This window comes from Chlorocebus sabaeus, chromosome 17 (assembly GCF_047675955.1).
Source record: "Chlorocebus sabaeus isolate Y175 chromosome 17, mChlSab1.0.hap1, whole genome shotgun sequence".
In the NCBI taxonomy this organism is placed as follows: domain Eukaryota; kingdom Metazoa; phylum Chordata; class Mammalia; order Primates; family Cercopithecidae; genus Chlorocebus; species Chlorocebus sabaeus.
The window spans coordinates 61,000,350-61,017,270 of record NC_132920.1 but is presented as its reverse complement, the minus strand read 5'-3'; positions in this window follow the sequence as shown (position 1 = coordinate 61,017,270).

The window sequence follows — 16,921 nt, the reverse complement described above, 5'->3', positions numbered from 1 at the left end:
AGCTACAAAGCTGACTTCTAAACCCAGGGCCTTGTAAGACCTTGAGGGATAGGTCCAGTGAAACCCCTGTACCACAGTGGGTCCCAGCATTATGAAAGCAGTCATCTCACTGAGAAAACTGATCCAACTTACACCAGGTACAGATATTTGAGCACTGAGGACAGAATAAAGAAGGGATGACACATGGCTGTGCTAGGATAGCATGTGGGACAAAGCACCTTTTTAAAAAACCCATGAGGCTGTTTGATTTTTTCTTGTCATTTTGTTTAAGTTCTTTGTAGGTTCTGGATATTAGCCCTTTGTCACATGGGTAGATTGCAAAAATTTTCTCCCATTCTGTAGGTTGCCTGTTCACTCTAACGGTAGTTTCTTTTGCTGTGCAAAAGCTCTTTCGTTTAATTAAATCCCACTTGCAATCCCATCAAAAAGTGGGTGAAGGATATGAACAGACACTTCTCAAAAGAAGACATCTATGCAGCCAACAGACACATGAAAAAATGCTCATCATCACTGGCCATCAGAGAAATGCAAATCAAAACCACAATGAGATACCATCTCACACCAGTTAGAATGGCAATCATTAAAAAGTCAGGAAACAACAGGTGCTGGAGAGGATGTGGAGAAATAGAAACACTTTTACACTGTTGGTGGGACTGTCAACTAGTTCAACCATTGTGGAAGACAGTGTGGCGATTCCTCAAGGATCTAGAACATTTGATCCAGCCATCCCATTACTGGGTATACACCCAAAGGATTATAAATCATGCTGCTATAAAGACACATGCACACGGTATATTTATTGCAGCACTATTCACAATAGCAAAGACTTGGAACCAACCCAAATGTCCATCAATGATAGACTAGATTAAGAAAATGTTGCACATATACGCCATGGAATACCACGCAGCCAAAAAAATGAATGAGTTCATGTCCTTTGGTAGGGACATGGATGAAGCTGGAAACCATCATTCTGAGCAAACTATTGCATGGACGGTAAACCAAACACCGCATGTTCTCACTCATAGGTGGGAACTGAACAATGAGAACACTTAGATAAAGGGTGGGGAACATCACACACTGGGACCTGTCATGGGGTTAGAGGAGCGGGTAGGGATAGCATTAGGAAAAATACCTAATGTAAACGACAAGTTAATGGGTGCAGGACACCAACATGGCACATGTATACATATGTAACAAATCTGCACGTTGTGCACATGTACCCTAGAACTTAAAGTATAATAATAATAATAATAAAGGAAAAAAAACATAAGGCTTTCTCAGCTTCCCTTGCATCAAGATCCCACCTTGGGAAGGAAGAGGTAGAAGAGGAAGAAACCTGAAAGGCTTATCCTTTATACAAAGAGGCTAAGTAAACCCTAAAGAGATAGGCTTTTAATATGAAGGTACTGAATTATCATTATTTGAAAAATATGCAATTTTCTCACCACCAGTAGGAATGGTAGAATTCATAACAAGTTAAGTCAAAGAGAATGAAGAAAATAACAATTTGTGCATATCTCAGTGGAAGTATGCAACATTTTGATCCCACTAACATAAAATTAAAACTTTTATTGCAGATGGTCAGAGAATACACAATTTCTACTTTAAGGAATTGGTGGCCGCTTTTTTGGCCCCAAGTACGATTGCATCAATTTTTTTGACACTTGCAACAAAGACTCATTAGTACTTTACTGAGTTGAGAGTTTGTTACATGTATCTTTTAAATCAGTCATCATTCACAGTCTCTACATTACTGAGTTTTGTGTGCTTTCTCTGTGGAAGAGCATAAGAAAGGGCAAAATGCAGAGTACTGAAACTCCAGACTCCAGAATCAGGTGCACTTGAGTTTGAAATCCACCTCTACTGCTACTTAATTTGGTCCTTGACATGTTACTTAAAATCTCTAACACTAAGTTTACTTATTTATATAGTCAGAAAAATAATATATATTTCAGCATCATTGGAGGATTACATATTAATGCATATAAAACTCCTAACCTATGGTTCTTAAATTTTTAATTTTTTTTTTTTTTTTTAGCTGGCCATGCCCGGCAGGCATGTCTTTAGTTTTATGCTCATTAAACTACATACTGTTTTCCACAATGATTGTGTTTTTTATTTCTCCTTTTACATCTCATAGTTTGGATTTTAGACGCTTAATATTATACCTTTTTCTGTGCATTCAAATACATGCCTCATTATGTCACTGTACATAATATTCTTCATAAATATATTTACTTTGGAAATTAATATCACATTTGCTTTATATTTGTTGGTTTTCTAAATAAATCTTTATCTATCCTTATTTTTATTTTTTTGTTTGCTAATTTATTTTGAGTGTTTTTCTAGCCATCTTTTAACATTTAACCAACAGATATCCAGAAAGAGGAAGCCGAGAAACTAAAAGGAAGAGATAATAAAAGAGTTACAGAATTGCTGAATTTAAGTCTCGATGTTATGGGATTCTTGCAATGTTGCTTCACCAGCTGGAAACCTCTGTGGCCAGTGGTGCCTTTGCCTAAGTTTTTCTCTGGCCTGGTGGGCTTGTTTTGCCCACCCAACCTAGCAGGCTGTACTCAGTTTCCACTACTGGCTGGACCCCATGACTGCCAAAGGTGAGCCAGGAGTGGTGTGAGGAGTGAGTGAGCAAGCGTGGGGTCCAGCCACAGTGCACACCGGCTGCAGCAGGGTGGGCAGCTCCAGGCACCAGCATGGGTGCCGGCTCCCCGGGAGGCTACAGTTGGACTAGGTGTACCACAAGCAGCTTCCACAGCTGACATTGGAGAACGCAGTGTCACACCCAGAAGCCTGGAGACACCAGGAACTGCAGAGCCCCAAAGAGGGTGTCACAGCCCTGGCTCAGGGAGCTCCTAGGTCTGGGCTCCCTGAAGGGCGATAGCTCTTCTCTCTTTCCTCTTTTCCCTCTCACGCACAACATGGTGGGCAAGGGGAGTGTTTAGGCCCTGTTAGTATTACAGTTATTTTAGCTCTGCCATTCAGCAGGTCCTGAGTTCTTGTCCTGCATCCAGAAAGAATGAAGAACACAGACAAGTGGAGGGTGAGCAAGATGAAGAGGAGTTTTATTGAGCAATAGAACAGCTCAGAGTAGACCCACAGTGGGCAGCTCCTCTCCATAGCCAGGGTGTCTCAACAAGTATTCAGCTCTCAACAGAGATGGTAGCTCCTCTGTGCAGCTAGGCATCCCATAATCTCCTCAGCTGTCAGCAGAGAGGAGACCCTGGGGTGGGCACCTCATCTCTGCAGCTGGTCATGTCATCTCCTTGAGTCTGGCTGAGTCCAGGGCTTTTATGGGCCGCACATTGGAGGAAATACATGCTGATTGGTCCATGGGCAGCCATGGGCAGCTGAGAAAAGGCACCACAAGTTCCCACTTCAACCGATGGTACTGGCAGCCTGGCCCCCAGGCTTCAGACCCTTGCGGGCTTGGAGGCTGGGCTTTACTGGGGACCTATCTCCTTCCACCCAGGAGCCTATTTGCCTTTTGGCATCATTTATGGCACCCAGGCTATTTGTGCCAAGGGACACCTGCAGACCAGTGCTGAGGTGCCATCAGCCCCCTTTTGGCCTCCCTCCTGTGCTCGTTGGCACCCAAAATCTGGAGGGGGCCAAGGTGACAGGGGGCTAATGTGTCAGTGTTCCCTGAGTATGCACACCAGAGAGGGTTGCAATAGCACTGAAGCTCGGCCTCAACTTTGCTTCATGATTGGAGTGGGTGCTGACAGTGGGGAGAAGCCAGACAGCAGGAGCAGGTACTTCTGAGCCTGCAGGGGGAAGAGGGACTCCCCAGGCTTCCCCAGTGCAGAGATGCCTGGGTCCACAGCCACAGCTTGGGCAGCTACAGCTGCGTATGGGAGGGTAGGACTCCTTCCTGCTCCTGGTTCCCAAGAGCACAGGGGTGCCCAGGTTGCACCTGTGGCTTGGGCTGCTGCAGTTGTGCCTGGGGAGCTCTCATCCCACAGACTCGGAAGGGGTGGAGCTCCCTACTTGTCCCTGGCTCCCACTGGCTCCCTGGACCATACAGCCCCAGTCACACCTCCTTTCTGTATTTTCCCTGCAGTGGTCAGGGGCAAGGTACAGGTGGTACAGTGGCCTTGGCCAACCCCACACAAACAAACCCAATATTCCTGGGGCCAGCCCCACGAGTCCTACCTGCACCTTCAGTCGAGTGCTTGTGGGGCCCCAGATGCAGTGGCAGCAAGGTTGAGGTCACAGCAGAGGCTCTGGGCCTGGTAGCAGGTCCTGCCCAGCCGTGTGAGGGTGGGGTGTGGTGCGGTCAGTTGCCTTGGGGTTGTGGGGCATAGAGGACCTACTGCCACCACTGCTCCAGATAGCCCACCATTGCCATCATTGAGATTGAAAAATCTCCAGAGCAATGAATGGCAAAAGACACACACCTAGTTATATTCTCATACCATCCTTTGGAACCTCATAGATAAAGAGAAAATCCTAGAAGCCACTCCAAAGAAGTGTCTTACTTTAACATATCTCATCTGAATCTCAGAAACCAGTAGTTCTCAAGTTCTGGGAGAAAATAAATTGGGGTCTAAAATTGTATATGTAGGCATATTAGTGACATTAAGTGAAAAATGAAGATATTTCAAATATTCAAGAACTCAGAATATTGACTTTCCACACAGAACCCCACTCCCACCTTTTCTTAGGCAGTTACTTGAAGTCATTTAGAAGCAAAACAAAGGAGTAAACCAGGAAAAGCAAGATGTGGATACAGGAAAGAGTAGATTCAATCCTAGAGCAGTGATGGGAAATTGCTAGATGACAACCAGCAGTCAAGAAGAGTTGAGCAACAAGGGCAGCAGACAGGAGCAGGAGGTTAAAAAGCTTTGGAGAAGCTGGGCACGGTAGCTTACACCTGTAATCCCAGCATTTTGGGAGGCTGAGGCAGTTGAATCACTTGAGGTCAGGAGTTCGAGAGCAGCCTGGCCAACATGGTGAAACCCCATCTCTGCTAAAAATACCCACAAAAAAATCAGCCGGGCTTGGTGGCAGGTGCATGAAATCCCAGTTACTGGGGAGGCTGAGGCAGGAGAACCTCTTGGACCCAGGAAACAGAGGTTGTAGTGAACCAAGATGTTGCCACTGCATTCCAGCCTGGGCGACAGAGTGAGATTGTGTCCCCACCCCCCCAAAAAAAAAAGCTCTGGAAATACCTCTGCAGGAAACAAAAGGGGAATCCTTGAAGCTATTCCACAGAATTGTAAGGATTAAATGAAATAATATGTATAAAGTGCCTTTCTAATAATTGTTTAAATAGTAATTGTTATTATGTTCTTTTTGTTGAACTCCAAGGAAAAGAAAGATGTTGAGTTAAGGAGATATAGACATGCACATAAATAATTGAAACGTGGCAAGAGTGAATGCTATAATACAGGTAGATTCAACATACATTGGACACACAAAGTTGGCAAAGGCCAGTTCTGCTCAGAAACATCTAGAAAGATCTCACAAAAGGAACTATATTTCAAAGGAATCCCCATGAGAACATGGGAGGTGATAGAAATCTAGCAGGCTTCATGAGAGGGGTAAAGGTGGGGTAGAATAAAGAATGTATTAGTCTTAGGCTGGGCGCGGTGGCTCACGCCTATAATCCCAGCACCTTGGGAGGCCGAGGCAGGCAGATCACGAGGTCAGGAGATCGAGACCATCCTGGATAACACGGTGAAACCCCATCTCTATTAAAAAAAAAAATACAAAAATTAGCTGGGCATGGTGGTGGGTGCTTGTAGTCCCAGTTACTTGCGAGGCTGAGGCAGGAGAATGGTGTGAACCCAGGAGGCAGAGCTTGCAGCGAGCAGAGATCGTGTCACTGCTCTCCAGCCTGGGCAACAGAGTAAGACTCTGTCTCAAAAAAAAAAAAAAAAAAAAAAAAAAAAAAAAAAAAAAAAGAATGTAGTAATCTTAGAGAAATTATGGGTAGTTTAGTGATATCTTAATGATAATTTAATATCAGAAAAAATTAAGCCACTTTACATCTATTTTATAGTAATGCTAAGCCACCATGGTAGAGTTGAAAATGCATAATTCTATGTTTTCTGTGCCCCAGAAATATTTACATGCATATCTTTAAAAATTAAAGGTTTCTTTCTTGTGTTAAAAGAAATTCCATACATTTTATACAATCTATTCAAAATGTACTTTACCTTATTGTTCTGTAATTCTTATATATAAAACTTATGCTCTCACTCATTTCCTCCACAAGACATCTCATATTCTTCCTACAAATAAAAGTTTCCTCTTGTTATTCCCCAACATATCATCTTCATAGACTTCATCTTTTTCTTAAGAAATCCTACATATCCTTCCAAGTCTATCAAACTTGGTTTTCATAAAATCTCAGCCCAATTGAGTGCCACATGATCTCAAATAAGTTCCCTTCATTTTAACCATGTATTCAGTACATAATCAGGGACTTGATCATTTCAACAGATCACTTTTTATAATGTTGTCTCTTTGCTCATTTAGTTGTTGACAGAATTGCTTCCTGTAGTGGTAGGACTGATCCTGCTTTCTTGCCGGCTGTCAGCTGAGGGCCATTCCCAGCTTCTAGAGGCCAGTCACATTATTTGACTCATGGTCCCCTTTCTCTAACCTCAAAGCCAGCCATAAGAAATTGAATACCTCTCATGTTTTGAACTCTCTTCCTTCTATGTCATCTGAGTCAGTTAGAGAGATTGTCTGCTTTTAAGGACCAATATGATTAGACAGGGCCCACCCATATAATCCAGGGGAGAACCTCCACATCTCAAATTCCATACTCTTGATCACATCTGCAAAGTCCCTTTTACAATGAAAGGTAAGGTATTCACAAATTCTGGGAATTAGAGTTTGGACCTCTTACAGGTATGGGGAAATTATTCTGCCTACCATATACAATATACCATATTTATACACTAGATTAAACTATAGACTCAAACCATCTAGCACTTCACACAAAGTCTTACATATTGTAAATAAATCATACAATATTTATTATATGCTGTACATAGACTATATGTATAGTCTATACTATTCTATACTATAGACTCTTTGAGATCTATCCAGTTGTCATAGAATCATACACATTCTACACATTCAGGTTACGTTTATGGATTATTGATATGGTTTGACTGTGTCCCCACCCAAACCTCATCTTGAGTTGTAACTTCCACAATTCCCACATGTCGTGGGAGGAACCAGGTGGGAGGTGATTGAATTATGAAGGCAGGTCTTTTCTGTGCTGTTCTCATGATAGTGAATGAGTCTCATGAGATCTGATGGTTTTAAAAATAAGGAGTTTCTCTGCACGAGCTCTCTTTTTGCCTGCTGCCATCCACATAAGATATGACTTGCTCCTCCTTGCCTTCCACCATGATTATGAGGTCTCCCCTGCCATGTGGAACTGTAAGTCCATTAAATGTCTTTCTTTTGCAAATTGCCCAATCTTGGCTATATCTTTATCAGCAGTGTGAAAATGGACTAATACAGAAAACTGGTAACAAAAGAGTGGGGTATTGCTAAAATGATACCCGAAAATGTGGAAGCAACTTTGGAACTGGGTAACAGGCAGAGGTTGAAACAGTTTGGAGGGCTCAGAAGAAGACAGGAAAATGTGGGAAAGTTTGGAACTCCCCAAAGACTTGTTGAATGGCTTTGACCAAAATGCTGATAATAATATGGACAATGAAATCCAGGCTGAGATGGTCTCAGATGGAGATGAGGAATTTGTTGGGAACTGGAGCAAAGGTGACTCTTGTTATGTTTTGGCAAAGAGATTGGTGACATTTTGTCTCTGCCATAGAGATTTGTGGAACTTTGAACTTGAGAGAGACAATTTAGGGTATCTAGGAGAACAAATTTCTAAACAGAAAAGCATTTGAGAGGTGACATGAGTGCTGTTAAAGTCATTCAATTTTAAAAAGGAAACAGAGCATAAAAGTTTGGAAAATTTGCAGCCTGACAATGCAATAGAAAAGAAAATCCCATTTTCTAAGAAATAATTCAAGCCAGCTGCAGGAATTTGCATAAATAATGAGGAACCAAATGTTAATCCCCAAAACAATGGGGAAAATATCTCCAGGGTATGTTAGAGACCTTTGCTGCAACCCCTCCCATCACAGGCCTGGAAGATTAGAAGTAAAAAAATTGTTTCGTGGACCTGGCCCAGGGTCCCTCTGCGGTGTGCAGTCTAGGGATTTGGTGGCCTGCATCCCAGCTGCTCCAGCTGTGACTAATAGGGGCCAAGGTACAGCTCAGGCTGCTGCTTCAGAGGGTGGAAGTCCCAAGTCTTGTCTGCTTCCATGTGGTGTTGAGCCTGCAGGTGCACAGAAGTCAAGAACTGAGGTTTGGAAACCTCCACCTGGATTTCACAGGATGTATGGAAACACCTGGATGCCCAGGCAGAAGTTTGCTGCAGGGGTGGAGCCCTCATGGAGAACCTCTGCTAGGGTAGCACACAAGGGAAATGTGGGGCTGGAGCCCCCACACAGAGTCCCTACTGGGGCACTGCCTACTGGAGCTGTGAGAAGAGGGTCACCATCCTACAGACCCCAGAATGACAGATCCACTGCCAGCTTGCACCATGCACCTGGAAAAGCTGCAGAGACTCAGCATCAGCCTGTGAAAACAACCACGAGGGAAATATACCCTGCAAAGCCACAGGGGCAGAGCTGCCCAAGGCCGTGGAAGTCCACCTCTTGCATCAGTGTGTTCTGGATGTGAATCATGGAGCCAAAGGAGATCATTTTGAAGCTTTAAGATTCAACTGCCTCACTGGATTTTGGACTTGCATGGGGCCTGTAGCCCCTTTGATTTGGCTACATCCTCCCATTTGGGATGGCTGTATTTACCCAATGCCTGTACTCCCATTGTATCTAGGAAGTAACTAACTTGTTTTTTATTTTACTGGCTCATAGATGGAAGGGACTTGCCTTGTCTCAGATGAGATGTTGAACTGTGGACTTTTGAGTTAATGCTGAAATAAGTTAAGACTTCAGGGGACTGTTGGGAAAGCATGATTGGTTTTGAAACGTGAGGACATGAGATTTGGGAGGGGTCAGGGCAGAATTATATGGTTTGGCTGTGTCCCCACCCAAATCTCATCTTGAATTGTAACTCCCAGAATTTGCAAATGTCATGGGAGGAACCCAGTGGGAGGTGATTAAATTATGGGATGGGTATTTCCTGCACTGTTCTCATGATAGTGAATGATGCTCATGAGATCTGATCATTTTAAAAACAGGAGTTTCCCTGCACAAGCTCTCTTTTTGTCTGCCACCATCCACATAAGATATGACTTACTCTTCCTTACCTTTCTCCATGATTGTGAGGCCTCCCCAGCCATGAGAAACTGTAAGTCTATTAAAGCTCTTTCTTTTGTAAATTGTCCAGTGTCAAGTAGGTCTTTATTGGCAGCATGAAAATGGACTAATATGATTATTTAAAATGTTATGAGAAGAATCCTTCATCTTTTTTAGTTCAAGTTTTCTCCCTATTGTTTTCTTCATTGTCTCTGGCAAAAATACTAATGCCTTCTTTAGAGGAAATACAAATAGTCCTGTAATTTTTAGGGCAGCCATCAACCTGATGCTGTTACAACTCCTCTATCCTTCTACAGTTTATCATTTAAAAAATCACTCTTATTTTCTATTTTTCCTTCCTTAAGCCATAGTTACAATTTCTTCCTCACTTTCTTTTTCTAATAAAAGTATTATTCTTTTCATTCATCTCTCCCCATTACCCTTTGCAACTTACCCTTTATAAGAGAATATTTCAATTCTGGCCGGGTGTGGTGGCTCACGCCTGTAATCCCAGCACTTTGGGAGGCTGAGGCGGGCCAATCACCTGAGGTCGGGAGTTCGAGACCAGCATAACCAACATGGAGAAACCCTATCTTTACTAAAAATACAAAATTGGCCAGGTGTGGTGGCACATGTCTATAATCCCAGCTACTAGGGAGGCTGAGGCAGGAGAATTGCTTGAACCTAGGAGGCAGAGGTTGCAGTGAGCCCAGGCTGTGCCATTGCACTCCAGCCTGGGCAAAAAGAGTGAAACTCCATCTCAAAAAAAGAAAAAAAATAAAAAATAAAGAGTATTTCAATTATTTGAAGAAAGATTATTAAGATACCAAAGAGTTAAGAATGAAATGTCATTTGCTGTATCAATTTGATCTGAAACACAAGGATAATGTTCCCAGCTGTGGCATCTGGGTCCTTAGCAATTTCATCAGACAGTGCCAGCCGTTATTGTAGTTCTGGGCTTGTCATGAGGATTAAGCTGTTCCGCAGCTGTTTCTGCCACCTCAATGCAGCATAGTACAAGTTAGCTTTCAATTTTTCCTCTGAATAATACCTATTTTTCTCCCTGTTTATATTTTGTTAAACTATCTAGGAGATTTGGTTTTAGATAGAGTCTGTATTCCAACACTTGCCTTCAGAGGGGCGAGAACATGCATCATATTCACTTTTGATAGAATTTCAATGTGAAAATAATTTCCTTTGCAAAAAAGTAAAATGAAGTTTCTAGTGCTTTTGTTCTAAGCATTTTTGTTTATTTTGTTAAGCACTTTATCAGCAGTGTGAAAATAGACTAATACAGACAAGAGAGTGCTGCATTGCTAAAAACATACCAGAAAATGTGGAAGCAACTTTGGAACTGAGTAACAGGCAGAGGTTGGAACAGTTTGGAGGGCTCAAAAGAAGACAGGAAAATGTCTTTCTTTTTTTTTTTTTTTTTTTTTTTTTTTGAGATGGAGTCTCGCTCTGTCGCCCAGGCTGGAGTGCAGTGGCTGGATCTCAGCTCACTTGCAAGCTCCGCCTCCCGGGTTTACGCCATTCTCCTGCCTCAGCCTCCCGAGTAGCTGGGACTACAGGCGCCCGCCACCTCGCCCGGCTAGTTTTTTGTATTTTTTTAAGTAGAGACGGGGTTTCGCCGTGTTAGCCAGGATGGTCTCGATCTCCTGACCTCATGATCCGCCAGTCTCGGCCTCCCAAAGTGCTGGGATTACAGGCTTGAGCCACCGCGCCCGGCCGAAAATGTCTTTCAACTCAAGTGCAAGTATGACTTTTTAATAAAAGCAGTCAAACAAAATCTAAAACAAGCACATTCCTTTGTTAAATAATTTTTTAAATGCTCAAGTTACTTGTTTAAGTAACTTTTCTAATCTGTTGTTACTGTCAGCACATAAAATAGAAAGTGTTTCTTAATAGAGTATTTGGTGAGTGTACTCTTTATCTCTCTCATGAATTCATTTGCTGACTACAGTTGTTAAATTGCTAACTAACCATCAGCGTCAAAAGGATTGATCTAGTGTATTCATTCTCAACTTAATTCTAATGTTCTCTAAGCAGCCTCATTCCTTTTAACAGCTCAAAATGAGGCATACTATAGAATCACAGATTTTAAAACTGTGATGAACTTAGAAATTATTTGGTGTTTCCATTTATTTTACAATCAAACTGAGAGCCAGTAAAATTAAATAATATGGCCAAAGTCATCACACAAATCATTAGTGGTAGTACCAAACCCAGAATGCACTCCTTCTAAGTCCTAGCCTAGTACACTTCCTACAATCCTACACTGTTTCACCCTAGTCTAAGTCCATAGTCCAAGATTGTTAGTTCTCCACTGTCTGAAACCAACCTTTTACCTGGCCCACTCTCTCCTCCTATTACTTTTTCAAGATGTTTACCTCACCAGACCTTTCTCTCCCTGTATTCTGTTTCTGCCTCTTAGTTTCCAGTTCTCCTAAGTGATTCCAAGAGAACTCTACAGACACAGTGGGCTACCTTAAATCTTCTATGGAGAATGATTTCCTGTCATGAAAAAGCTGAAAAAACAAACCGATGTCTATCTACTAATGATGAAAAAAACACACTTATGGGAGCCAGAATATTCAGAAATCATGAGAAAACTCAGTTTATGACCCTATGCATCTTGAGATGTAGGACCTCTTAAAACAAAGAAGGATGCTACCTATGTAGAATTTCTCATATCATTCTGCATCCCACCCTAGAAATACAAATAATTTCTCACTGTATTCAGCACTCTCCCACCCTAGAAATGTTGTATATAAAGAATTTCCCATGGTATTCTGCATTCTACTCAGTCTTTTCTTTAAATACGAACTGGAGTCTTCTCTTTTAAACAGATTATTATTATACATTGCCTATTCAATGGGTTTGACTAGTTCTATATTTCACTCACTTTCCTGCTCAGATGTAGCACCTATAATTTCCATTTCTGCAGGCCTGTGAATTGAAATTTTTGCATTTGATTTGGATGGTGATTAACTGTTTCATTAGGTAGCTGTTCTCAGAGAACAAGACAAAAATATTGCTCTGCAGATTAGGTGTTACTGAAGAAATAATTAAATCAGAATCCATCAAAGTGTGGCACAGCCCCACAAACAGAAGATGTGCATGCTGATAAATTCGTTGTGTCAAGAGATTTGAGATCGATAACATCCACACTCAGCTCCCTTAGGCATTTAGTTGTGAAGTACGGACTATGTACTTCCGTACAAGAGAAGAATATTTCTTGAGATGTTTATAAACAAGGTAGTTAGCAACCAAAAGACAACCTGAAAAACAATTCTGCTGAAAATAACAGAGTAATGTCTTTGCCAAAAAGACTGGTAAAGGAGAGGATAAATACTGATAAAAGTAAAAATCTCCAAAAGAAAATGCAAAAAAAAAAAAAAAAAGTTTTCCTATTGACTCCACTTTAAAGTGTACATAACGTAAATTAAAGAAATAAGAAAGAAAACATTGCATTTGGATAAACAAGATTATGTTAATGGGTAAAAATAGTCAATATGTATTGAGGTTTAATTACATGGCATTGGATAAAAGTTAAACTTGGCCGGGCGCGGTGGCTCATGCCTGTAATCCCAGCACTTTGGGAGGCCGAGGTGGGCAGATCACGAGGTCAGGAGATCGAGACCATCCTGGCTAACACGGTGAAACCTCGTCTCTACTAAAAATACAAAAAATTTGAGGGTGTGGTGGCGGGCACCTGTAGTCCCAGCTACTTGGGGGGCTGAGGCAGGAGAATGGCGTGAACCCGGGAGGCAGAGCTTGCAGTGGGCCGAGATCGCGCCAGCCTAGGCAACAGAGTAAGATTCTGTCTCAAAAAAAAAAATAAAAACAAAAAAGTTAAACTTTGCATTATCCTTGTTTGCTTAAAGTTTGTAATCTAAACAATAGTGCCAAAAGCATAAATGTAAAAAAGTCAGCCTGATTTATGCAAGGAATATTTTATATATTTTTTACCTTACTATTTGGGAATATTTTCAAGTTATACTTACAGTGCTATTGAATTTTCTCAGGGAAAGAGTATATGAAGGAAAATAGAGGACAGGTAAGAACAAGTTATGCATTGATAAGGATGCCAAAATAAAAAGGGATGGAAATTTAATGCATGATATGGCATCTTTCTTGTTAAGGCCTAACATAATAAATCAAACATATCTAATGGTGCAGGTCTCGAGACCAGTTCAAATCTCTCTGCCTCCTGAATCTCAATCATTAACCTAAAATTTAGCTTAATTTGAACCCAGTATAGTAGAGTACTCATAAGCCTCTCTAGGCATAAACCAGAAGCAGCCCTGGTTGGCCCATCAACCATCTCAGACTCCCAGATATCTTTGAAACATGGGTCCTTCTGGACCAGATCTGTTCTTCATAATTTAAAACAGAAACAGCTTAATTTTCTGGAGGCAGAAAGGAGGGAGCGATTTTTACGTTATGAGGTTTCTCTACAGAATAAGTTTCTACAGAAAGACCTGTTCATCTATTTATTAAAATGTCAAGAAAAAAATTAATGACAATGAAATTCTGTAGCCCGAATATAAATAAACATATAGTTCAATTGTCTGTTATTGAATACGATTTTACTAGAGGTTTTAAAAATTGTGGTGAACATCTCATTCCAATCAGTACATTTGGATCTATCAGGCGACACTCCAATGCAATGATCAGACAGCTGTGTCTTCACCTGCCAGCATGCAGGCTGTGTTTCATAAAATTCTCTAAAATTTTATGTGAAAACAAATGAGAAAATGATGTAGGGAAGGCTGACCTAGAAATTGTTAAATAAATGCAAGGAACATGTTCCTGAAACAAAAATGAGGGGAAAAAATGAAAAATATTTTATCTCAAAGGAAAGCCAAGATAAATCATTGTCATTGTTTTTTTCTCCTATGTAAAATAATTGTTAAATAAAATACCATTTTTGTTTTGATACTTATTGTTGGATACTAACTGCTACTACACTGACCTTTTAGAAACAATGTACAATCCATAGTTACGTGTTTCTTTTTCTTTCTATCAAACTCAATCCTTTTCATACTAAACATCCATCCTATGTTATTTCATCTGACAGGCCTACTCACTGAATATGAAACACTCTCAGAATATGAAACACACATAAGACTTGAGTAATGGATCGTCTAGACAACAACTAATAACAGATCCTCTGAGTAATACAAATATCCATCAGACCAAAGTAGAAATATACCATAACTTCTAGTGAGTCACTGGGAGTTATATGCATTTCCTAGTTAGTGTTTTCCACAAGTCATAAGACTACAGAAATACTTCCCTGTGATATGAACTGCAAAAAATGAATTGTTTTGATCTGAGAGTCAAAGCCATTTGCTTAGGTTGAGCAACACTATTTCATGTGCCAAGGCTGCAGTTTGTCCAACCATTTTCAGAAGCACATTTAAATGCCCTAATGTCCCTATGGATTTTTCCCCTCCACTGAATTAGATCCAAGTTAATGAGAACCATTGAATCTACTTTAGTTGAGTCTCTTAACTGAGTTTCTTCAAGTTTCTTTCTCGGATGCCTTTTGAGATTTTTTATTTGCTCCATCAGAGTCGCCCTGAATTAAAACCTTTGCCGCTCTATGAAATTCATGATAAAACAAAGATACCTGACAGTATTTAGAGGTTAAGTGAATATGATCTGCCACTGACCATGTACATCATTGTATGAAAATGCAGCTTGAGGCAATGTCTAAGCTGCTGTGACATTCAAGTTTTAAGTAATGTTCAAGGAGATGGAAGGACTGGCTCCACACATATCCCAATATGCACTGGTCTTCTGTCTGTTAACTTACTAATGAACCATGATTGAGTAAAGTAATGAAGAGTTTACAGAAAGCCCCAGGAAACTAATTTCCAATTTTGCAACCAGCAGGCTTTAACTGCACTGCAGCCTTTGCTAACTTTGTCTGGAGGTGGATTTGGATACTAAATGCCATCCCTGCCTTGTGATTCAGAGAGACTTTTCTAATCGCCATATATTTGCCCAGTAATGCATGTCTCTTCATAAGATACATTTCATTTCTCTCTTTGGTTGTTATAAAAAGGCTGAGTACCTAAAAATTGCTAAAATGGAAAATAAATTTTAACCACTTTGAAAATTAGAAGCATTGAAAAGCACCAATGTTATGTCTGACCTATATTGAGGCAAGAAACAAAATGTAAGAGAATGTTCTCCAATTGATTTATGATAAAATTAAGCAAAAATGTGTAAAACAATTGTGTACCATTTGTTTCTATGGTTTAAATGAGATTATTTTTAATGTAATTCAGTGTGCATAATTCACTCATTATAATTTTGAATTATAATAAGCTGCAGTCTAATATTTTTTTAAAAATCCTTTATATATACAACAAACTTAAACCTTTAAATTTGCACAAATTGAAGCTGCTGGCAGGCAAAAATGTGAAGCTGATAAAAATGTGACTTTCATGTCACGCAGGAGCCCCTAAATAAATCTCAGACACACTGGCATATGCTTGTGCGTCACTGACTAGTCAATTTGTTTAAGAAATATTTGTTTTTTACAAATACTGGTGAGTGAGTGAGTACATCCCTTTCTGATTCTAAGGAAATTGTCAGTTTTTCACTTTTGGTTATTAGAGAAGCATCAAAGTATAATTTATTTCTATACAGACAACTTAAAATTATGTTCTGCTTTAAGAATGAGTAGGGAAAACCCCTCTTAAATCTGCCTTTAATGATTCAAAGAAGGAAATGTTCATAAAGATAAAGAAAAAACAGGACACATTCATGCTGGTGTGGTAAAGGCATAGGTCAATATCCATCAGTAATCACCACGCAGGTAAATGAAGCAGGTTTCCTTCAGATGAGGCTAAAAATCTTTTAACTGGAAGTCGTAGTAAGGAATAAAACTAATTTCTCCTTTTATTCTCACTTCCATTAACACCCACCTTTCAAACTATCTGTAAATGATCTCTCGACATCAAGAGCCCCCCCTTGTTAAATATATCAAAGAAATGGGAGTCTGTCAATAGCTTTTCAAGATGCTGAGTTGTGCTACTCAATTAGGAAAAAATAAAAAGAAGGAACAAAGCTTTTTCCTTTTTTTTTCCATTTAAAAGGTGAAGAAACTAAAACACATCATGCAGATGAAAATGGCTCTAGACGTTCTGGCTGTAACGTTATCACTGAAATCCTTTCCCACTTGTTCCAGCTGAGTGAAGACTGCAGGCCTCTTGTGGATAAAAATCTAAATGCTTCAATGGCACTGAAATACCCATATGCCCATCTGTATTAGCAAAGCTGGACCATTTCTTTTGCATTTTCTTTGTTTGGGTAAGAGGTCTATTTTAAATTATAATATACAAGAAGGTAAGTTATGTAAACCTCAAAGCGTATGTACTTTAAATAACCTTTCACAAATTTTAAATTCTTTTTAGCTTTCACAGTTCCATGCTTGTCCAGAGTCCAGCTTAATAAATGCTGACACTCCTGGCTCAGTTTAATTAACAATGAGCAGGTTGTGTGAAAACACAGTGGGAGCACTGAAGCAGGGCTATGTAGTGCTCCAAGCATGATACTGTCAATCACGTACTTAAGTCCAGCCGGAAGCC